The sequence below is a fragment of the Mesoplodon bidens genome, assembly GCF_964165515.1.
Source record: "Mesoplodon bidens genome assembly, chromosome: 7".
In the NCBI taxonomy this organism is placed as follows: domain Eukaryota; kingdom Metazoa; phylum Chordata; class Mammalia; order Artiodactyla; family Ziphiidae; genus Mesoplodon; species Mesoplodon bidens.
In genome coordinates, this window is record NC_138164.1 from 64,137,370 (window position 1) to 64,159,969 (window position 22,600).

General features: G+C 39.3%; 1 protein-coding gene across 3 annotated transcripts in view; it reads right to left on the bottom strand.

The window, feature by feature from the left end:
- Positions 1-22,600, bottom strand: part of RSF1 (remodeling and spacing factor 1) — a 184,918-nt gene that overhangs the window by 107,815 nt on the left and 54,503 nt on the right. The gene's annotated exons all lie outside the window — the stretch shown is intronic.

Consider the following 22,600-nt stretch of genomic DNA (forward strand, 5'->3'; position numbering starts at 1 on the left):
CTCTTTTCGTCTTGGTGAGCCTGGCCAGAGGGCTGTCAATTTTGTTTACCTTTTCAAAGAACGAGCTTTTGGTTTTACTGATTTTTCTACTGTTTTTTAAATGTCTGTGTTATTTATTTCCTCTCTGATCGTTATTATTTCCTTCTTTCTGCTGACTTTACGTTTTGTTTGTTCTTCTTTTTCTAATTCTTTTAGGCAGTAGGTGAGGTTGTATATATGAGATTTTTCTTCTTTTTTGAGGAAGGCCTGTATTGCTATTAACTTCCCTCTAAGAACTGCTTTTGCTACATCCCATAGATTTTGTATGGCTGTGCTTTCATTGTCATCTGTCTCAAGGTATTTTTTAATTTCCTCTTTGATTTCATCGTTGACCCACTGGAATTTAGTAACATGTTGTTTAGTCTCCATGTAATCATTTTTTTCTCGTTTCTCTTTCAGTGACTGATTTCTAGTTTCATGCCATTGAAAAGATGCTCAAAATAACTTCTATCCTCTTAACACATTATTGACTGGGGGATTTTTGTAGAAACTATCACTTGTGGCCAGCAATTTGTTATGTAAGTGAATACTGAAATACCACATCTGAGTAGGTATCAACAACTTTTTTTTTGCACTTAATGTATTTATTTAAAACTTTGTATATGTTGTAGTAAAGCATTCTAATATTTTGTTAGAGTATGACAGGCAGTATAGCAGGCACCTCTGTGCAGGGGAACAGAACATCTATTACAAATATAACCATGTATCACTGTGCTTTCCCCTGGAAGAGCAGGCTCTACACTTCCTGGCAGCAGTTTTTTTTTTTTTAATCCTGTAGGTATTATTTTCTCTAGAATATGGCCTTTTAATTTACCTGATAGTCCACAAGGTGGATCTTTGTGGGGGGCTCTTTTAGAAACACTACAAGAAGGACCAGGTGTGGGACTAACACTACATTCACCAGAAAAGTCAGTTACCCATTATCTAGCAACTACTAACAAAAATTGCTTGTAAGTCATTTTATTCTGTGCATTAAGGCTGCAATAAATTTTAAACGCATTGAATAAACTACAACTACTCAAAGAGAAACCCACTTTCTTATACCATTTTTGAGTTTTCCAGAGGATACTGAAGTTTGCCAGATATTGATTGGATCAATTAACTCCTTTCATATATTTATTATACTCTAATATACAAGTAGGCTTAGTTATCTGATGGCCAGTCCTCCTGTCTTCCTTTCCTGTAGATGCTATGGAGGCATCATGAATAGTTGTCACCATGCGGACTAGCCTCTTGTCTTTCCATATGAGAAGAATCACTTCTCCCTCCATAAGAATGTCATTTCTCCCCTCTGTAGATTTTTATATTTCTTCTTTAATTGGTTGGTAGACCACGATTCTCTCTTACAGTCCCACAAACTCTGGTTTTATTTTTCAACAATGTTTCAGATGTGGACACACTGTTGTAATAATTGTCTTGGTAAATATGGTGCCATGAACCAAGATAAGCTTTTAGGACCAAGAGTATTGTTTCTTGCAGTTTCTTTCCTTCACCCGTGTAAATCACAAGGTTGCATATATATATCCAGTTTCACTTTCGCTAACCATCATGACCAAAATTCCTTATTTTGTAAGTTTTCTAGGATTGTATGTTTTGAATCTGAGTTGTCCTCTTCACTTACATGTTTTGAATCTGAGTCGTCCTCTGAGTTCATGAGGCAATGAACTCAGATTCACTGCCTCATCAAGTGATAGCTCTTGTTTGGGTATACAGATTGATTCAAATTTTTGGAGAAAATATTCCAAAAGAGGTTTAAGTTTTGAAATTCTGTCTGCAGGAAGTGGAGTTTCCAAGTTATCGTTCAAGTGAAAAAATGTCATTATTTGTTCGAACCTTCTTCTCATCAAAATCTTTGGGAAGATAGGTGTTTCAAGTAAGGGATCAGTCAACCAATATTCTTTCCAGCGTGACTTTCTTATTTGTCCCATCAAAATTATTAATCCAAGAAACTTCATGCCACTATTGGTTACATCAGTCCATTTTAAAGCCTTATCATACTTTTTATATAATTTTTCATTCTGTTAGTGATACAAGTTTGTCTGAGAAGCGACCAACTTGAAAAAGTCGTTACCAAAAATTATTTCTGTTATATCACAAACACTTCGCAGGTTATTACATTCAACAGTTAAACCTGACACACCTGTAAAGCCTTCTAATTTTCGTGAAATGCTGTCTTCAATCTACTCTTCTGTAGCAGCAAAGGAGCGTTCTCTAGCACCGTGAGTTTCATTTTCACTTTCCTTATCAGAATCAATCACTAAGGCTTTGTCTTTCTGTTGGTCTAATAGATTAACTACTGAAGTCAACTATTGATCCGACTATTGATTGACTGAATCAGAAGTATATTCTGAAGAACTACCATCTTCTGAGACACTAGTATACATGTCGCTCAGACAATCATAGAAAGTATATGCATAAAATTCACTGAAAAATTCTTCTTCACTTAAATTTCGCGATGCATCGTTTTTTGAAAATTTTATGGCAATAAACTTGCGTTTATAATATACACAAGGTTGGACCAAAAACCTAACAGAACAAAATGTTTATGATAATGACAATTATAAGTTGTATAATAAACACTTGGTCAATTTTAAGCTCCGACAACTTCACATGGTGATGTTAATTGTACCACTCTGTAAAACGATATTGATACATCTCTCTGGTCAATAACGTTCAGGTAACAAAAGATGTATTAATACATCTCGTCAATCATGTGTTAAAATGCTGAGGCTTGTTTTGTGTCCTAGCTTGTGGTCAATCCTAGGGAATGTTCCATGTGCACTTGAAAAGATTTTTTGGATGTAATGTCCTAAAATTAACAACTAAGTCGAACTATTCTATTATATCACTTAGGATTTCTGTTGCCTTATTGGTTTTCTGTCTGGAAGATCTGTCCATTGATGTAAGTGGGGTGTTAAACTCTCCTACTATTATTGTATTCCCACCAATTTCTCCCTGTATGTCTGTATTGATTCACAGGTGCTTGTGTGCCCCCAGAGGTTGTAGAGGCAGAGTCGTGCCTGCTGTGAGCACATTGAGGATGAGGCAGGCCCTGCCCTCCCTTAGAGGGCTCACATTACCAATGGGGCTTCAATGGCAGACCTTGGCTCCTTCCTGTGCAAACCCCCAGTTGTGGCTTAGACCACACTCCATTCCCTTCAGGCTGTTTCTGCACAGCCAACCCCAAGCCTCTCCCTGTGTCTGTCCTCTGAAGCCCAAATTTCAGCACTCAGCCCCCAGGCACACCAGCAGACATGTGTCTCAAGCTGGGGAGTACAGTGAGATGTCCAGGATCTTCTGTCCAGGTCTCTTTCTGTTCTGCCTGCCCCAAGCTAGTTGCTGCACTCTCCTCCGAGACTCTGAAGTTCCCTTTCTGTCATGGCTGATCTCCATGCTGGTGGACAGGCTTCTTAGGGTGAGGAAACCTTTTCTTTTTCACAGCACCCTCCCAGGGGTGCATGTCCTGTGCCATGGGGAATCCCTTTTTTTCCTTTTGTCCTACCTGTTACATGGTGATCTTTCTTGCCATTTTGGGTTTATGAGATCTTCTGCCAGCCTTCAGTAGGTATTCTGTGAGAATTGTTCCACATAATGATTATTTCTGATGTATTTGTGGTAAGAGGTGGGCTCCACATCCTTCTCTTCCGCCATCTTAATCCAGTCCTTAACTCTCTGATTCTTAATTCAACACTTTTTAACTTTAGTCTAGAAATCACTACAACCAGACTCTACAATAATTTACTGAAGCATACCGTACTGTAATCAAAATTTTAATGATCCTCAAGTCAATGGGAATTCCTGACTGTTTGCATTATTTAGATTCTATGAATCTAAATTACTAAGAAATTAAGAGAGATCTAGAATCCCAGGAAAGATAGTTATTATAGGGATGTATCTCCATTTCACAAAATAAATAGGCTCCTGAAAAGTTGTACATGAATGCAATAAATTCTTATGTTGAAGGAACTACATAATGTATGAGTAGTTTTCAACCCCCCTTCCCTTTTAATTAATCAGCATAATCACTTTCTTCCAACAAAATATTTCATTAGTTTTTATGAACCAAATTGTGTCCCCTGAAAATTAATGTGCTGAAGCCCTAACCCACAATGTGTCTGTATATGGAGATAAGGTCTTTAAGGACATAATTAAAGCTAAAGGAGATCTTAAGAGCAGGGCCACCCTAATCCTACAGGACTGGTGTCTGTGAGACCAGAGATTCCACCTCCCTGAGCACACCCACAGGAAGGGCCATTTGAGGAAACAGCAAGAAGGCCTACTACAAGGTAGGAAGAGTGCTTACTAGGAAGCAAATTTGCCAACACTTTGCTCTTGGACTTCCAGCTGCCAGAACTGTGAATAAATTTTAAGCTACCCACTCTGTGGTATTTTGTTATAGTAGCCCTAGTGGACTAACACTTGGGCCCAGAAGCAATTCTGAGGAAACCCTATGGCTTTATGAAAAACAAGTTGAAAGGCTTCCCTGGTGGCGCAGTGGTTGAGAGTCCACCTGCTGATGCAGGGGACATGGGTTCGTGCCCTGGTCCAGGAAGATCCCACATGCCGCGGAGCAGCTGGGCCCATGAGCCATGGCCGCTGAGCCTGCGTGTCCGGAGCCTGTGCTCCGCAACAGGAGAGGCCACAGCAGTGAGAGGCCCGCGTACCGCCAAAAAAAAAAAAAAAAAACCAAGTTGAAAACTGCTGTGCTAAAAGGAAGTTCTCAATCTAATTAATGTTTTATGTGCACAGAACACAAAATTCTCGAAGAAAACTAAGATTAAAAGCATATCTATATCTGCTCTGTAATCTCAAAACATGGCCTATTTATACATTAAAACTAATTTTTAAAAGTTAAATCATTGCAACTACAATAAAACTCCAAGTTGACAAATATATTAATGGCTAAGTAGATGAGGGTACTTGATTATCAGTAACAGAGATGTTTGTCATTTTGTCTGTAAAAGCTAATTGCTTAGTGTTGTAAAATAAAACTGTTCAGTGTTGTAAAATAAAACTAACAGACTTTTAGGCAAAATGTACAAAAGTGCTCTACGAGTTAACAGACTATATATATGTTCATTAATATAATTAAAAGTTGGAATATTTGCCAAAAAATAATGATAAAGTGGGGACAGATTTCACATTTCATGAGAGGTACTATCTAATTCAAGTTAGTAAAAATGTGAAAGGACTACTAAAACAGAAAAGCATTAATTCTGAGTGGCAGAAATATGGGCATTATATTATCCTTAATTTTAATCTATGCATTCTACATTTTTTAATATTAAAAATAAAAAGAGGCTGTGGGAAACCTTTTTCTAACCTAATTTCATGGGAATACCACAAGGTCCTCCAAACTGAGGAAATCCAAGAGCAATTTCTGACTCTCAAATGAATACAAGTTAGTACATGGACTCATGTGAGACATAATTATATGCAGTGTAATGTCTCTCAACCTGAGCTTTTCTAACCTAGACCTTAGGGCCACCTAAATTAGGAACAATGGGATTCTTTAAGACAAATGTGTTAAAGTTTTGCTGGCATCAAAGAAAGCTAAAAGTATAAAAGTACCCTTAGGGGGGGCTGAGTGAAGATGGTGTACCACGAGGACATGGAATTCACGTCTCCTCACAACCAGGGCACCTACCAGGCACCTGTGGGGAACCATGGACACCTAAGGGGACAGGAGAAACCCACAGCGACCGGGTATGATGAGGGGCATGGGGGTAGTGAAGGGGGAGGAGAAGTGGAGGTGGGAGAGGACTGGCGCCCCGAGGGGTCACTGGGGGAGGGGAAGGGATCCAACGCACGAAGGGGGAAATTGGGGGACCACTGGGAGGGCAGAGGAGGAAAAGGGAGCGTGGCCAGGTTTCCCCTGCCAACTTGGACCCCCAGGAACCTGTTGCGATCCCAGGCCTTATCCTCTACCCACCTAGGCCCCCTCCAGCAGAGTGGGCCCTCAGAGAGTGGGAAGGAGGGAAGGGGGAGCAAAAGTAAAGGATGGACTTTGGGACCAGCATCCCTGAAGGGTGGCTGGGGGAGGGGAGGAGTTCCTACACCCAGCAGGACCCACCATGGTTAGGGATCCAGCTGCCACAGGGGAGATCCTGGGGGAGACGGTGGAGAAAGGGCACGAAGGAAGGGTAAGGAATAGGGCTAGTGCTTTCCCTATCCACTTAGGCACCGGGAAGCCTGCTGGGCTCCCGGGCCTCATCCTCTGCCCTCGGAGCCTCCCTCCTGAAACAAGCCTCGCTCCTACGCCCCCACCCAGGGCCCTACCTCTACACTTGGAGACCGCCTCCAATGTGCTGGGACTAAACCACCCCCACACACACACTCACTCAGGGCCCTACCTCCAAACTCCAGAACCCCACACTCAAGAGGCCCTCCTTTCAACCGGCTGCCTCTCCCCTTCCGCACAGGTCTTAGGCAGAGGCACTGCCCCGCACTCAAATGTCACGCCACCAACTGCCTAGGTCCTGCCCCAGCCTAAACCTCGTCTCTGACTAATTTCCACCCCCTGCCTAAACTCCGCCCCCTAGCCAAGGCTCTTTTCTTTTCTTTTCCTTTTAGATTGGGGTTCTGTTTTACCTTGTTGATTCACTGTTGTTGATTCATTTATACTTTTATTTTTCCTAATAAATCTCTTATTTTTGAAATTTTATTTTATTCTTTATACTTTGTTAGTGCTCTCTCCTTTTGGCTTGTTTCCCACCCACCCACCCTTTTTTTCCTTTTTTCTGTCATAGTTTTATTTTACCTTGTTGAGGTTGCTTCAATCACAGTTTTATTTTTCCTAATATATTTTTTATCTTTCTAATTTTATTTTGTTTTCTTTGATACTGTGCTGCTTTTTTTCTTCCTTTTTTTTTTTTTTTTTTTTTTTTTTACCGCACCACGAAGCTTGAAGGATCTTGGTACCCAGTCCGGAGGTTGGGCCCAAACTCCTGTGGTGAGAGCTCCAAATCCAAACAGCGGCATTAACAGAGAACCTCAGACCCCAGGGAATATTAATTGGAGTGAAGCCTCCGGGAAGTCCTCATCTCAGCACCAAGAACCAGCTCTATCCAACTGCCTGCAAACTCTAGTGCTGCACGTCTCAGGGCAAACAACCAGTAAGATAACCACCCATCCAAAACATAAAATAAAATAAAACAAAATGACAAAAAAATATGTTGCAGACGAAGCAGCAAGGTAAAAACCTACAAGACCAAATAAATGAAGATGAAACAGGCAACTGACCCGAAAAGAATTCAGAGTAATGATGGTAAAGAGGATCCAAAATCTCGGAAACAGAATGCAGAAAATAAAAGAAACATTTAACAAGGATCTAGAAGAACTAAGAGCAAATGAACAGTGATGTACCACACAATTACTGAAATTAAAAATACTTTAGAAGGAATCAACAACAGAATAACTGAAGCAGAAGAACGGATAAGTGAGCTGGAAGATAAAATGGTAGAAATAACTGCCAGGGAGCAGAATAAAGAAAAAAGAATGAGGATTTGGCTCAAGATGGTGGAGTAGAAGGACGGGCTCTCACTCCCTCTTAAGAGAACCAGAATCACAACTAACTGCTGAACAATCATCGACAGGAAGACACTGGAACTCACCAAAAAAGATACCCCACATACAAAGACAAAGGAGAAGCCACAGTGAGGTGGTAGGAGGGGCGCAATCACAATAAAATCAAATCCCATAACTGCTGGGTGGGTGACTCACAAACTGGAGAACACTTCTACCACAGAAGTCCACCCACTGGAGTGAAGGTTCTGAGCCCCACATCAGTCTTCCCAACCCAGGGGTCCAGCAACGGGAGGAGGAATTCCTAGAGAATCAGACTTTGAAGACTAGAGGGATTTGATTGCAGGACTTCGACAAGACTGGGGGGAAAAGTGACTCCACTCTTGGAGGGCACACACAAACTAGCGTGCACATCAGGACCCAGGGGAAGGAGCAGTGACCCCACAGGAGACTGAACCAGACCTACTTGCTACTCGTGGAGGGTCTCCTGCAGAGGTGGGGGGTGGCTGTTTCTCACCGACAGGACAAGGACACTGGCAGCAGAAGTTCTGGGAAGTACTCCTTGGCATAAGCCCTCCCAGAGCCCACCATTAGCCCCACTAAAGAGCCCAGGTAGGCTCCAGTGTTGGATTGCCTCAGGCCAAACAAACAACAGGGAGGGAACCCAGCCCCACCCACCAGCAGTCAAGAGGATTAAAGTTTCACAGAGCTCTGCCCACCAGAGCAACAAACAGCTCTACCCACCACCAGTCCCTCCCATCAGGAAACTTGCACAAGCCTCTTAGATAACCTCATCCACCAGAGGGCAGACAGCAGAAGCAAGAGGAACTACAATCCTGTAGCCTGTGGAACAAAAACCACATTCACAGAAAGACAGACAGGATGAAAAGACAAAGGGCTATATACCAGAAGAAGGAACAAGATAAAACCCCAGAAAAACAATTAAATGAAGTGGAGATACGCAACCTTCCATAAAAAGAATTCAGAATGATAGTGAAGATGATCCAGAACCTCGGAAAAAGAATGGAGGCTAAGGGCTTCCCTGGTGGCACAGTGGTTGACAGTCCGCCTGCCGTTGCAGGGGACATGGGTTCCTGCCCCAGTCCGGGAAGATCCCATATGCCAAGGAGCGGCTGGGCCCATGAGCCATGGCTGCTGAGCCTGAGTGTCTGGAGCCTGTGCTCTGCAATGGGAGAGGCCACAACAGTGAGAAGCCTGGGTACCGCACACAAAAAAAGAATGAAGGCAAAGATCGAGAAGATGCAAGATACGTTTAACAAAGACCTAGAAGAATTAAAGAACAAACAAACAGAGAGGAACAATACAATAACTGAAATGAAAACTACACTAGAAGGAATCAATAGAAGAATAACTGAGACAGAAGAACGGATAAGTGACCTGGAAGACAGAATGGTGGAATTCACTGCTGTGGAACAGAATAAAGAAAAAAGAATGAAAAGAAATGAAGACAGACTAACAGACATCTGGGACATTACACGCAATGACATTCGCATTATAGGGGTCCCAGAAGGACAAGAGAGAAAGGACTCGAGAAAATCTTTGAAGAGATTATAGTCGAAAACTTCCCTAACATGGGAAAGGAAATAGCCACCCAAGTCCAGGAAATGCAGAGAAGTCCCATACAGGATAAACCCAAGGAGAAATACGCCAAGACACATAGTAATCAAACTGGCAAAAATTAAAGACAAAGAAAAATTATTGAAAGCAGCAAAGGAAAAAAGACAAGTAACATACAAGAGAACTCCCATAAGGTTAACAGCTGATTTCTCAGCAGAAACTCTACAAGCCAGAAGGGAGGGGCAGGACATACTTAAAGTGATGAAAGGGAAGAACCTAAGGCCAAGAGTACTCTACCCGGCAAGGATCTCATTCAGTTTTGATGGAGAAATCAAAAGCTTTACAGACAAGCAACAGCTAAGAATTCAGCACCACCAAACCAGGTCTGCCACAAATGCTAAAGGAACTTCTCTAAGTGGGAAACACAAGAAAAGAAAAGGACCTACAAAAAAAAACCCCACAACAATTAAGAAAATGGTAATAGGAACATACATGTTGATAATAACCTTAAACGTGAATGGATTAAATGTTCCAACCAAAAGACACAGACTCGCTGAATGGATACAAAAACAAGACCCATATAAACGCTGTCTACAAGAGACCCACTTAAGAGCTAGGGACACATACAGACTGAAAGTGGAGGAATGGAAAAAGATACTCCATGCAAATGAAAATCAAAAGAAAGCTGGAGTAGCAATACTCATATCAGATAAAATAGACTTCAAAATGAAGAATGTTACAAGAGACAAGAAAGGACACTACATAATGATCAAGGGATGAATCCAAGATGAAGATATAACAATTGTAGATATATATGCACCCAACATAGGAGCACCTCGATACATAAGGCAACTGCTAACAGCTATAAAAGAGGAAATCGAGAGTAACACAATAATAGTGGGGGACTTTAACAGATCACTTACACCAATGGACAGATCATCCAAAATGAAAATAAATAAGGAAACAGAAGCTTTAAATGACACAATAGACCAGATAGATTAAATTGATATTTATAGGACATTCCATCCAAAAACAGCAGATTACACTTTGTTCTCAAGTGCTCACAGAACATTCTCCAGGGTAGATCACAAATTGGGTCACAGATCAAGCCTCAGTAAATTTAAGAAAATTTCAATCTTATCAAGCATCTTTTCTGACCACTACGCTCTAAGATTAGAAATAAATTACAGGGGAAAAAAACGTAAAAATCACAAACACATAGAGACTAAACAATACATTACTAAATAACCAAAAGATCACTGAAAAAATCAAAGAGGAAATCAAAAAACACCTAGAGCCAAATGAGAATGAAAACACGACAATCCAAAACCTATGGGATGAAGCAAAAGCAGTTCTAAGAGGGAACTTTATAGCTAGACAATCCTACCTCAAGAAACAAGAAAAATCTCAAATAAACAATCTAACCTTACACCTAAAGGAACTAGAGAAAGAAGAACAAAGAAAACCCAAAGTGAGCAGAAGGAAAGAAATCATAAAGATCAGAGCAGAAATAAAAAAGAAATGAAGGAAACGACAGCAAAGAGCAATAAAACTAAAAGCTGGTTCTTTGAGAAGATAAACAAAATGGATAAACCATTAGCCACATTCATTAAGAAGAAAAGGGAGAAGACTGAAATCAATAGAATTAGAAATGAAAAAGGTGAAGTAACAACTGACACTGCAGAAATACAAAGGATCATGAGAGACCACTACAAGCAATTATATACCAGTAACAGGGACAACCTGGAAGAAATGGACAAATTCTTAGAAAAGCACAACCTTCCAAGACAGAACCAGGAAGAAATAGAACATATAAACAGATAAATCAGAAGCACTAAAATTGAAACTGAGATTCAAAATCTTCCAACAAACAAAAGCCCAGGACCAGATGGCTTCACATGCAAATTCTATCAAACATTTAGAGAAGAGCTAACACGTATCCTTCTCAAACTCTTCCAAAATATAGCAGAGGGAGGAACACTCCCAAACTCATTCTATGAGGCCACGATCACCCAGATAATAAAACCAGAAAAAGATACTCAGAAAAAAGAAAATTACACACCAATATAACTGATGAATATAGATGCAAAAATCCTCAACAAAATACTAGCAAACAGAATCCATCAATACATTAAAAGGATCATACACCATGATCAAGTGGGGTTTTTCCCAGGAATGCAAGGATTCTTCAGTATATGCAAATCAATCAATGTGATACACCATATTAACAAATTGAAGGAGAAAAACCATATGAGCATCTCAATAGATGCAGAAAAATCTTCTGACAAAATTCAACACCCATTTATGATAAAAAACTCTCCAGAAAGTGGACATAGAGGGAACCTACCGCAACATAATTAAGGCCATATATGACAAACCCACAGCAAACATCGTTCTCAATGGTGAAAAACTGAAAGCATTTCCTCTAAGATCAAGAACAAGACAGGGTGCCCACTCTTACCACTATTAGTCAACATAGTTTTGGAAGTTATAGCCATGGCAATCAGAGAAGAGAAAGAAATAAAAGGAATCCAAATCAGAAAAGAAGAAGTCAAACTGTCACTGTTTGCAGATGACCTGATACTATACATAGAGAATCCTACAGATGCTACCAGAAAACTACTACAGCTAATCAATGAAGTTGGTAAAGTAGGAGGATACGAAAGTAATGCACAGAAATCTCTTGTGTTGCTATACACTAACAATGATAAATCTGAAAGAGAAATTAAGGCAATGCTCCCATTTACCACTGCAACAAAAAGAATAAAATACCTAGGAATAAACCTACCTAAGGAGACAAAAGACTTGTATGCAGAAATCTATAAGACACTGATGAAAGAAATTAAAGACAATACAAGCAGATGGAGAGATATACCATGTTCTTGGATTGGAAGAATCAACATTGTGAAAATGACTATACTACCGAAAGCAATCTACAGATTCAATGCAATCCTTATCAAACTACCAATGGCATTTTTCACAGAACTAGAACAAAAAATTGCACGATTTCTGTGGAAACACAAAAGACCCTAAATAGCCAAAGCATTCTTGAGGGAAAAAAACAGAGCTGGAGGAATCAGACTCCCTGACTTAAGACTATACTAGAAAGCTACAGTAATCAAGACAGTATGGTACTGGCACAAACAGAAATATAGATCAATGGAATAGGACAGAAAGCCCAGAGATAAACCCATGCACATATGTTCACCTTATCTTTGATAAAGGAGGCAAGAGTATACAACACAGAAAAGAGAGCCTCTTCCATAAGTGGTGCTGGGAAACTGGACAGCTACATGTAAAAGAATGAAATTAGAACACTTCCTAACATCATACACAAAAATAAACTCCAAATGGATTAAGGACCTAAATGTAAGGCCAGACACTATAAAACTCTTAGAGGAAAACATAGGCAGAACGCTCTATGACATAAATCACAGCAAGATCCTTTTTGACCCACCTCCTAGAGAAATGGAAATCAAAACAAAAAGAAACAAATGGGAACTAATGAAACTTAAAAGCTTTTGCACAGCAAAGGAAACCATAAACAAGACAAAAAGACAACCCTCAGAATGGGAGAAAATATTTGCAAACAAAGCAACTGACAAAGGATTAATCTCCAAAATGTACAAGCAGCTCATGCAGCTCAATATCAAAAAAACAAACAACCCAATCCAAAAATGGGCAGAAGCGGTAAACAGACATTTTTCTAAAGAAGATATACAGGCTGCCAACAAACACATGAAAAGATGCTCAACATTACCAATCATTAGAGAAATGCAAATCAAAACTACAATGAGATTATCACCTCACACTGGTTGGAATGGCCATCATCAAAAAATTTACAAACAGTAAATGCTGGAGAGGGTGTGGAGAAAAGGGAACCCTGCTACACTGTTGGTGGGGATGTAAATTGATACAGCCAGTATGAAGAACAGTATGGAGGTTCCTTAAAAAACTAAAAATAGAACTAGCATATGACCCAGCAATCCTACTACTGGGCATATACCCTGAGAAAACCATAATTCAAAAAGAGTCATGTATCACAATGTTCACTGCAGGACTATTTACAGTAACAGGACACAGAAACAGCCTAAGTGTGCATCGACAGATGAATGAATAAAGATGTGGCACATATATACAATGGAATATTACTCAGCCATAAAAAGACACGAAACTGAGTTATTTGTAGTAAGGTAGATGGACCTAGGGTCTGTCATACAGAGTGAAGTTAAGTTAGAAAGAGAAAAACAAATACCATATGGTAACACATATATACGAAGTCTAAAAAAAATGGTTCTGATGAACCAAGGGGCAGGACAGGAATAAAGACACAGACATAGAGAACGGACCTGAGGACACGCAGAGGTGGAAGGGTAAGCTGGGATGAAGTGAGAGAGTGGCGTGGACATATATACACCACCAAATGTAAAATAGATAGCTAGTGGGAAGCACCTGCATAGCACAGGGAGATCAGGTCGGTGCTTTGCGACCACCTAGAGGAGTGGGATAGGGAGGGTGGGAGGGAGACGCAAGAGGGAGGGGATATGGGGATATACGTATGCATATAGCTGATTCACTTTGTTATACATCAGAAACTAACGAAACACTGTAAAGCAATCATACTCCAATAAAGATGCTAAAAAAAAAAGTACTCTTAGAAGAGCTAAAATAATAGGCGCTAAAAATTGGTATCTCATAATAGTATCCTTTTAACATGCTTGAGTACCTACAATTAGCAAGGCATAATATTAGATGAAAACACTGAAAAATATGCATACTTCCCTGATTTCAAAGAATTTGCATTTTGATGTGTGTGTGGGGTGTGGAGCAGGAGCAGGGGAACAGGCGAGCAGAGAGAGACACACACACAGACATACGTACACAAACACACTCATGTGGCTGGCTTGTGCTAGGAGAGTGTTCGTTCATTTATCCAATTATTGATTCAACAAATATTGAGTGAGCAATCGCTATGTGTTAGACACTGGTTCAGGTGCTAAGAATGTAATAGAGATAGACAAAAATCCTTGCCCTCACTGAGATTTGGTTTATGTGGAGGAGACAGACTTAAATAATAAACTTGGGATTTTTCGCTCTATGAATGAAATAAAACAAGGTGATAAGATGAGATTGAAGGGCAAGGCCTACTTTAGTTATACACAAAAAAGCAAGGAGCAAGAAACAGCATGACCATTCTGGAAACCAAAAGTATTTCTTCATGGTACAACTACTGTACTGTATGTACTACCACACAGTACATACTGATGTGGTAAAGAGAACAGCAAGAAAAGAATCCAGAGAAAAAAACAGCAAGGACCATCACATAAAAATCTTTGTTCCCATGTTAAAAAATTTATTTTCCATTCAGAAGACAACAAGGAGTCATAATTAAGGGCTTAAAACAGAAGAGAAAGATCATTCAGATTTTCGCTTTACCATTTTCACTGTGGTAACTGAAATAGACATGGAAACCAATCTGGAGGTTCTCACATTAATCCAGGTGAGAGACAATGACTGCAAGCAGGGTAGAAACAAAGAGGGTTGAGTATACTGAGTTGAGAGAGATTTAGAAGGCTAAATCAAACAGAGCTTGGTTGATGTCAAGTCCAGAGTGAGCACCAGCTCTGAATATATAATAGTACCATTTACCAAGTCAAGGAACAATAAACTCTAGACTATTAAAAAATATATACTATAAAAGTAGCAGATCTATCCAAGTTCTGGTTCTCTTTTACTAACTTGGATACACGGCCAAGAATAAGTATCTCTCTTTGGTTCTTAATATCTTCATCTGTTAAATGAACAGTTCAGAGAGAGAGGCCAAGATTTAGTTTGGGAAATGATAAAGGAATCAAGGATGATACTTAGATTTTTGGTTCGAGAAAGTACGTAGTATTGATGCTATTTAACCAAGGGTATCAGTCAGGATAGTAGGGTTTTGCTGCAGTAACAAAGGACCCCCAAATCTCAATGATTTACAACAATGGCTGGCAAACTCTGGCCCACAGACTGAGTGCTTGTTTTTGTAGATAAAGTTTTACTGGAACAGTCATATCCATTTATTTAGAAATTGTAGTTGTGAAAGAGAATATAAGGACCACAAGCCTAAAATATTTACTATCTTACCCCTTAAGAAATAGTTTGCTGAACACCTAGGTTTACAGCAACCAAGTTTATTCTTGGGCTACACTGTATCTTGATAACAGGCTGGTAGTGGCTCTGCTGCACATTATCTTCACCCCCAAATGAGCAGCATTTATCTAGAAAATTATCAGTCATCATAGCAAAGGGAATAAAACACATGGAGAATATACATTGCTCTTAAAGCTTTTTCCCGAAAGTGTAACTAACATACCACTTTTCCTTCATTTCACCAACCAAAGCCAAATCACATGACCATGCCTGAATTTACCAGCAGGGGGATGTATAGTCCTCCCAAAGGGAAGGGAACCAAATATTTTGCAATGTCCCACATAAATCTGGCCACCCTGTTTCATTTTCCTGAGTTTGCAGCCACTAAAGAAGACCTGACATTTTCTAACCTCTTTTATGAATAGGTATAATCATGTGACTGTGTTGTTTCTAATGGAATAACATAAGTAACATACGCAACTTCTGCTTCACTTATTAAAAGAAAACTGCATGCCCTGAACTTACTTTCTTTCTCCTTTCTGAGGCTGAAGTACATTGTACAACACAGAAAAGCAAAATGTCCTAGGGTACAACAGTGAAATAAAAGAAACCTGGGTCTCTGAATAACCTAATGGAACACAACTGTCTCAAGAGTCTAGACCAGTCATTGTTATGACAGAGAGAAATAAACTTATTGTTTGTTTGTTTTTTTCCTTTTTGGCTGCGCTATATGGCATGCAGGACCTTAGTTCCCCGACCACATATCATACCTGTGCCTCCTGCATTGGGAGCTAAGAGTCTTAACCACTGGACCACCTGGGAAGTCCCAAGTTATTGCTTATTTAAGCAATTATATTTTGGAATCATTTTGTTACAGAAGTTTAGTCTCTATACTGACACAGATTCACTTTATTTTTTGAGTAAAGATGTTCACTATGTAATTGAGTATACTGGCCTTGGAACTAAGCAGATTCAGGATGAAAATATGACTCATTGGCAAACGGGGTTTAAAGCCAAGGGAATAAATAAGATAATCCAGGGAGAGTATATAAAATGAGACTAGAGGAGGGTCTAAAACAAAACTCTATAGTACAAAAACCTTCAGGAGCTTAGATAAAAAGAAAGATCTGGCAAAGGAGACTACTAGGGATAGAAAGAAAAGCAGGAAAGTACTGTAGGAAAGAAGGCAAAAGAAGAATGTTTGAAGGAAAGAACATGTAGAGAAACTGGGAAGATATGTAATAAATAGTGTCACTTGAATTTAGTAATAAGGGACACTGTTCAAACGCTTGAATTGAAAAAGAAATTTTATTGGAATGGAATTATGCAGAGGAGGAAATTTTCAATGGACTAAGGAGTGAATGGGAGGTAAAGAAACAGACTAGCAAACAAAGAAAATTATTTCAAGAGGTTTGTAAGATAGATAGCTTCTACGTGGCCCATAATGATCTTCACCTCCTGGTATTCATTCCCCTTATGTCATTCCCTCTCTTGTTCCTTCACCCCACCCACTTTGGTTATGAGCCAAATCTAGTGATTTCATTCTAACAAATAAAATATGGCAAAGGTGATAGTACGTCATTTCCAAGATCTGGCTACAAAAAGACCATGAGTTCCATCTCGGGCACTCTCTCAAACTCATTGGCTCTGTTGCAATATTTTAAGCTGCCTTATGAAGAAGCCATGACAAGGAACCCAATCCTGTCAACAGCTATGTGACTGAGCTTGGAAGTTGATCCTCTTCCAGCTGAGCCTTCAGAGAAAACTGCAAGGCAAGCTGACAGCTTGACTACATACAGCCTAACGACAGACACTGAGCCAGATACCTAACATACAAAAATTATGAGATAATTAATGTTTGATGTTCATTGTTTTAAGCTGCTCAGTTTGGGGGTAAGTTGCCATGAAAGCAATAGATAACTAATATAAAGGGGAAGAAGAGCAGATGGGTAGCAGCTGAAGGGAAATAAAGAGTTAATGGAGAGTTTATAGTTCTTTACTAAAATAGTAGAGACTTTAGCATATCAAAAAAGGATAAGGTAAAAGTACACATTTATACATAAGAGTGTATTTACAGGGCAGTGAAAGTCTTAAAAAACAGGAAAAAAAGGAATGTAAATATACATATGAAGTTAGCAAATCTCTATAAATATCTAAGTAGAAAAATTATTTTTTAATATTGAAGAAGGGCATAATATATGTTAAGTAAGGGCAAAAAAAAGTCTCAACAAAACTAGAGGGATCAAAATCAAACAAAGTATGTTCTCCTACACAATGGAATGAAATTAGAAATGAAAAACAGGAAAAAATTGGGGAAATTCACAAACATGTGGAAACAACACATTACTAAATAACCAACGGGTCAAAAAAGAAATCACAAGGGAAAAGAGAAAATAGTTAGAAATGAATGAAAACAAAAGAGAACATACTAATATATGAAATGTAACTAAGCAGGGATTAGATGCAATAGCTGAAAATGCCTATATTGAAAAAGAGGAATACCTCAAATTAATAACCTAAACTTCCATGTTAAAAAAGAAGAGTAGGGACTTCCCTGGTGGCGCAGTGGTTAAGAATCCATCTGCCAGGGCTTCCCTGGTGGCGCAGTGGTTGAGAGGCCGCCTGCCGATGCAGGGGACACGGGTTCGTGCCCCGGTCCGGGAAGATCCCACATGCCGCGGAGCGGCTGGGCCCGTGAGCCATGGCCGCTGAGCCTGCGCGTCCGGAGCCTGTGCTCCGCAACGGGAGAGGCCACAGCAGTGAGAGGCCACAGCAGTGAGAGGCCCGCGTACCGCAAAAAAAAAAAAAAAAAAAAAAAGAAGGGAGGCAGATATCAGTCACAGGTGCTGCCAGCAAAGAATAATGACAGCAGCCCTTCCCACAGAGGATGGACTTGACCTCAGAATCTCGCTGACCCCAACATTCCAGAAAAAACTGACTGAGGCTGGCAAGCGAAATAAAAAAAAAGTATAAAAAAAAAAAAAAAAAAAGAATCCATCTGCCAATGCTACGGACACAGGTTAGAGCCCTGGTCTGGAAAGATCCCACATGCCGCGGAGTAACTAAGCCGGTGCGCCACAACTACTGAGCCAGCACTCTAGAGCCCACGAGCCACAACTACTGAAGCCTATGCACCTAGAGCCCCGAAGCCACCGCAATAAGCAGCCCACGCACCACAACGAAGAGTAGCCCCCACTCAATGCAACTAGAGAAAGCCTGCGCGCAGCAACAAAGACCCAACGTGGCCAAAAATAAATAAATTAATTAATTTTAAAAAAGAGTGGCGCAGTGGTTGAGAGTCTGCCTGCTGATTCAGGGGACACGGGTTCATGCCCCAGTCTGGGAAGATCCCACATGCCGTGGAGCGGCTGGGCCTGTGAGCCATGGCTGCTGAGCCTGTGCGTCCGGAGCCTGTGCTCCACAACGGGAGAGGCCACAACAGTGAGAGGCCCGCATACTCCAAAAAAAAAAAAAAGAAAAACAGAAATTCAATTAAACCAAAAGTTGGTCCTTAAAAAGATAAAATTTTACAAACCTCTAACTAGACTGAGCAGGAAAAAAGAGAACACTAAATCAGTAAAATGAGGAAAGAAAGAAGGAACATTACTACTGACTTTGCAGAAGTAAAAAGAATTATAAGTGAATACTATGAACAACTGTATGCCAATAAATTAGATAAGCTAATAAAAGGGACAATTTCCTAGAAAGGCACAAACTACTGAACTTGACACAAGAAGAAATACAAATCTGAATAAATCAATGACAATTAAAGAGACTGAATAAACAAACAAACAAAAAATTTTCAACAAAGAAAAGCCCAAGTGCACCTGGCTTCCCTGCTAAATTCTAATAAATACCTCACAAACACTGGCAAAAAAATAAAAGCAGAGGAAACACTTCTTAATTCAACATATAAGGCCAGTATTACCCAGATACCAAAACCAGACAGACACTTCAAGAAAAAAAAAAAAAACAGATATCCCTTATGAACGTAGGCACAAAAATCCTCAAAAATAAATTAACAAACCAAATCTAGCAACAGATAAAAATGATTACGGACCATGACCAAGTGGGATTGGTTACAGGATTGCAAGGTTTCAACATATGAAAATTAATCAATGTAACACACCACATTAATAGAATAAAGGACAAAATTCGCGTGGTTAACTCAATAGATGCAGAAAAAACATCTGACAAAATCCAACAGCTTTCATGATAAAAATACTAAACAAACTAGGAAAAGAAGAGAATTTCCTCAACCTGATAAAGGACATCAATGAAAAACCCTCAAATAACACCATAAAAAAAGCTGAAAGGCTGAAAACTTTCCCCCTAGGATCAGGAACATGACAAGGATGTCAGCTCTCACCATTTCTATTCAACAGTGTACCAGAGGTTCCAGCAGAGCAATTATGCAAGAAAAAGAAATAAAGGGTATCCAGATTAAAAAGGGGGAAGTAAACCTATCTATGTTTGCAGATGACATAATCTTGTACATAGAAAATCTTAAGAATTCACAAAAAAAGCTCTTTGAGCTAATAATGAGTTTGGCAAAGTTGCAACATACAAGATCAACATACAATCATTAGTCATATTTCTACACAATAGCAATGAATGATATGAAAATGAAATTAAGAAAATTCCATTTACAATACCCTCAAAAACAGCAAAATACTAAGGAATAAATTGAACAAAATATAAGACTGGAGTCAGAAAACTACAAAACATTTTTGAAAGGAATTAAAGACCTACATATTTTGAAAGACATCCTATTTTCATGGATCAGAAAACTTACTACTGTTAAGAAGCCAATACTCCCCAAATTTATCTATAGATTATATACAATCCCTATGCAAATCCTAACTGGCATTTTTGCAGATACTGATAAGCTGACCCTCAAACTTGTAAGGAAATGAAAGTGATGCAGAACAGCCAAAACAATTTTGGAAAAGCTGAACAATTTCAAGATTTACCACAAAGCTGCAGTAATCAAGACTATATGGTACCAGCATAAATAACAACATGTAAGTCAACAGAATGAAAACTTCAGAAATAAACTCTCACATTTACGGTCAACTGACTTTCTACAAGGATGTCAAGGCAATCCAGTGAGGGAAAGAATAATTTTTTTTACAAATGGTAATAGAACAAATGGATATCTATGTGCAAAGAATATAGTGGACTCCTATCTGAGAGTATATTCAAAAATTAAATGGGTTATAGATCTAAATTTAAGAACTAAAACTCTTAAAACAAAATATAGGATTAAATCTTCATGACCTGGTTTGGGCAACGGTTTCTTATATATGACACCAAAGCACTAGCCACGTTAGAAAAATATTGGACTTAATCAAAACCAAAACTTGCATGCATCAAAAGATATTACACAGAAACTGAAAAGACAACACACATAATGAGAGAAAATATTTGCAAACCATTTATCTGGTAAGGGTCCAGTATGCAGAATATATAAAAAACTTTAAGAACTCAAAAACAAGAAGACAACCAATTAAAAAATGGACAAGGATGTGAATAGACATTTTTCCAAAGAAGATACACACGAAGTCCAACAAGCCCATGAAAAGAAGGTTCAACATCCTTTAATCATAAGGAAAATGTAAATCAAAACCATAATGAGGTAGTACTTCATCCCCACTGGGAGGGCTAAAATCAATCAGTCAATATTAAGTGTTGGTAAGGTGGGATGTGGAAAAGTTGGAACCCTCATAGGTTCCTAGGGGAAAACGTTGGAGCTGTTTTGGAAACAGTCTGGCAGTTCCTCAAAAAGTTAAACAAAAAATTACCATATAACCCAGCAATTCTACCCTAGATATATACTCAAAAAATTGAATCACCTGTCTACCCAAAAATCTGTACACAAATGTTCATAGCGTACTATTTATAATAGCCAAAAGGTGGAAACAAGGCAAATATCATAAACTGATAAGCAGATAAATAAAATGTAATATTATCCACAAAATGGAATATTATTCAAGCATAAAAACGAACAAAGTTCTGATACATGCTACAACACAGATGAACCTTGAAAACATTATGCTAAGTGAAAGAAGCCAGACACAAAGGCTACAAATTGTGATTCCATTTATATGAAACCTCCATAATAGGCAAATCCATAGAGTCAGAAAACAGATCAGTGGTTGCTAAGGACTGGGGGAAAGGGGAAGTAATTGCTAATGGGTATGAGGTTTCTTCTGGGGGAGATGAAGATGTTCTGGTTTGGATACTGGTGATGGTTGCACAACCTTGTGAATATACGAAAAACACTGAATTGTACACTTTCAAAGGGCAAATTTTATGTTATGTGAATGTATCTCAATTCAAAAAAATTGAGCTAGAACCTGTAGTTATGACCATAAAACTAAAGGGGTTTATAAAATCATCTTGTCCCAATTCTCACATTTTATGAAGAAACTGAGATACAAGGGGGCAAAAGGAGATTATTCGTGGACCCAAATTCTGTTAACAGTAGAGTTGAGATTAGTATATAAGATATTTCTACCTCAGTTCTCAGAACATATACAAAACAAACAAACCCACTTTAATAAACAGATTTACAAACAACTACACAACTACACCCTTTAAAACGTTATGTTAAAAACTACTGTCCTAGGGCTTCCCTGGTGGCGCAGTGGTTGAGAGTCCGCGTGCCGATGCAGGGGACACGGGTTCATGCCCCGGTCCGGGAAGACCCCACATGCTGCGGAGCGTCTGGGCCCGTGAGCCATGGCCGCTGAGCCTGCGCATCCGGAGCCTGTGCTCCGCAACGGGAGAGGCCACAATAGTGAGAGGCCCGCGTACCGCAAAAAAACAAACAAAAAAAATAAATAAAACAAAAAAAAACCTACTGTCCTGAAATTCCAGCACCTCTTTTTAAGGTCCAGACCTAGATTATTAATAAATATTTTGTTAAAGGCAAAGCAGCAACTTCACTGGTATCCACCCCCCGCCCCACTGGTATGTTTAAAAGGACTTTAAACAGTTAAAACTTTGCTCATTTATTATCCACAGTTTAATATAGTTCAGAGATTTAATTAAATATTAGTTAATCGAGGCTTTTAGAAAATCACACAGCATCAAATTTTTGAAATGCTGAGCCAACTTTCCAGGGCTTCAAACTTGTGCAAAAATATTGAAATATATCTCATCTCATATTGGGCTTTTCAAAAGTTAAGACACTCCTACCACTTGCTGAGCGTTCAGGTCTATGCCTCCTCTCCCTGAATCTGGGGAGAACTATGGTTGCTTCAACCAACAGAGTACAGTGAAAGTGACCTTTCCAAATTCCCGACCCAGAAAGTCACTGAGC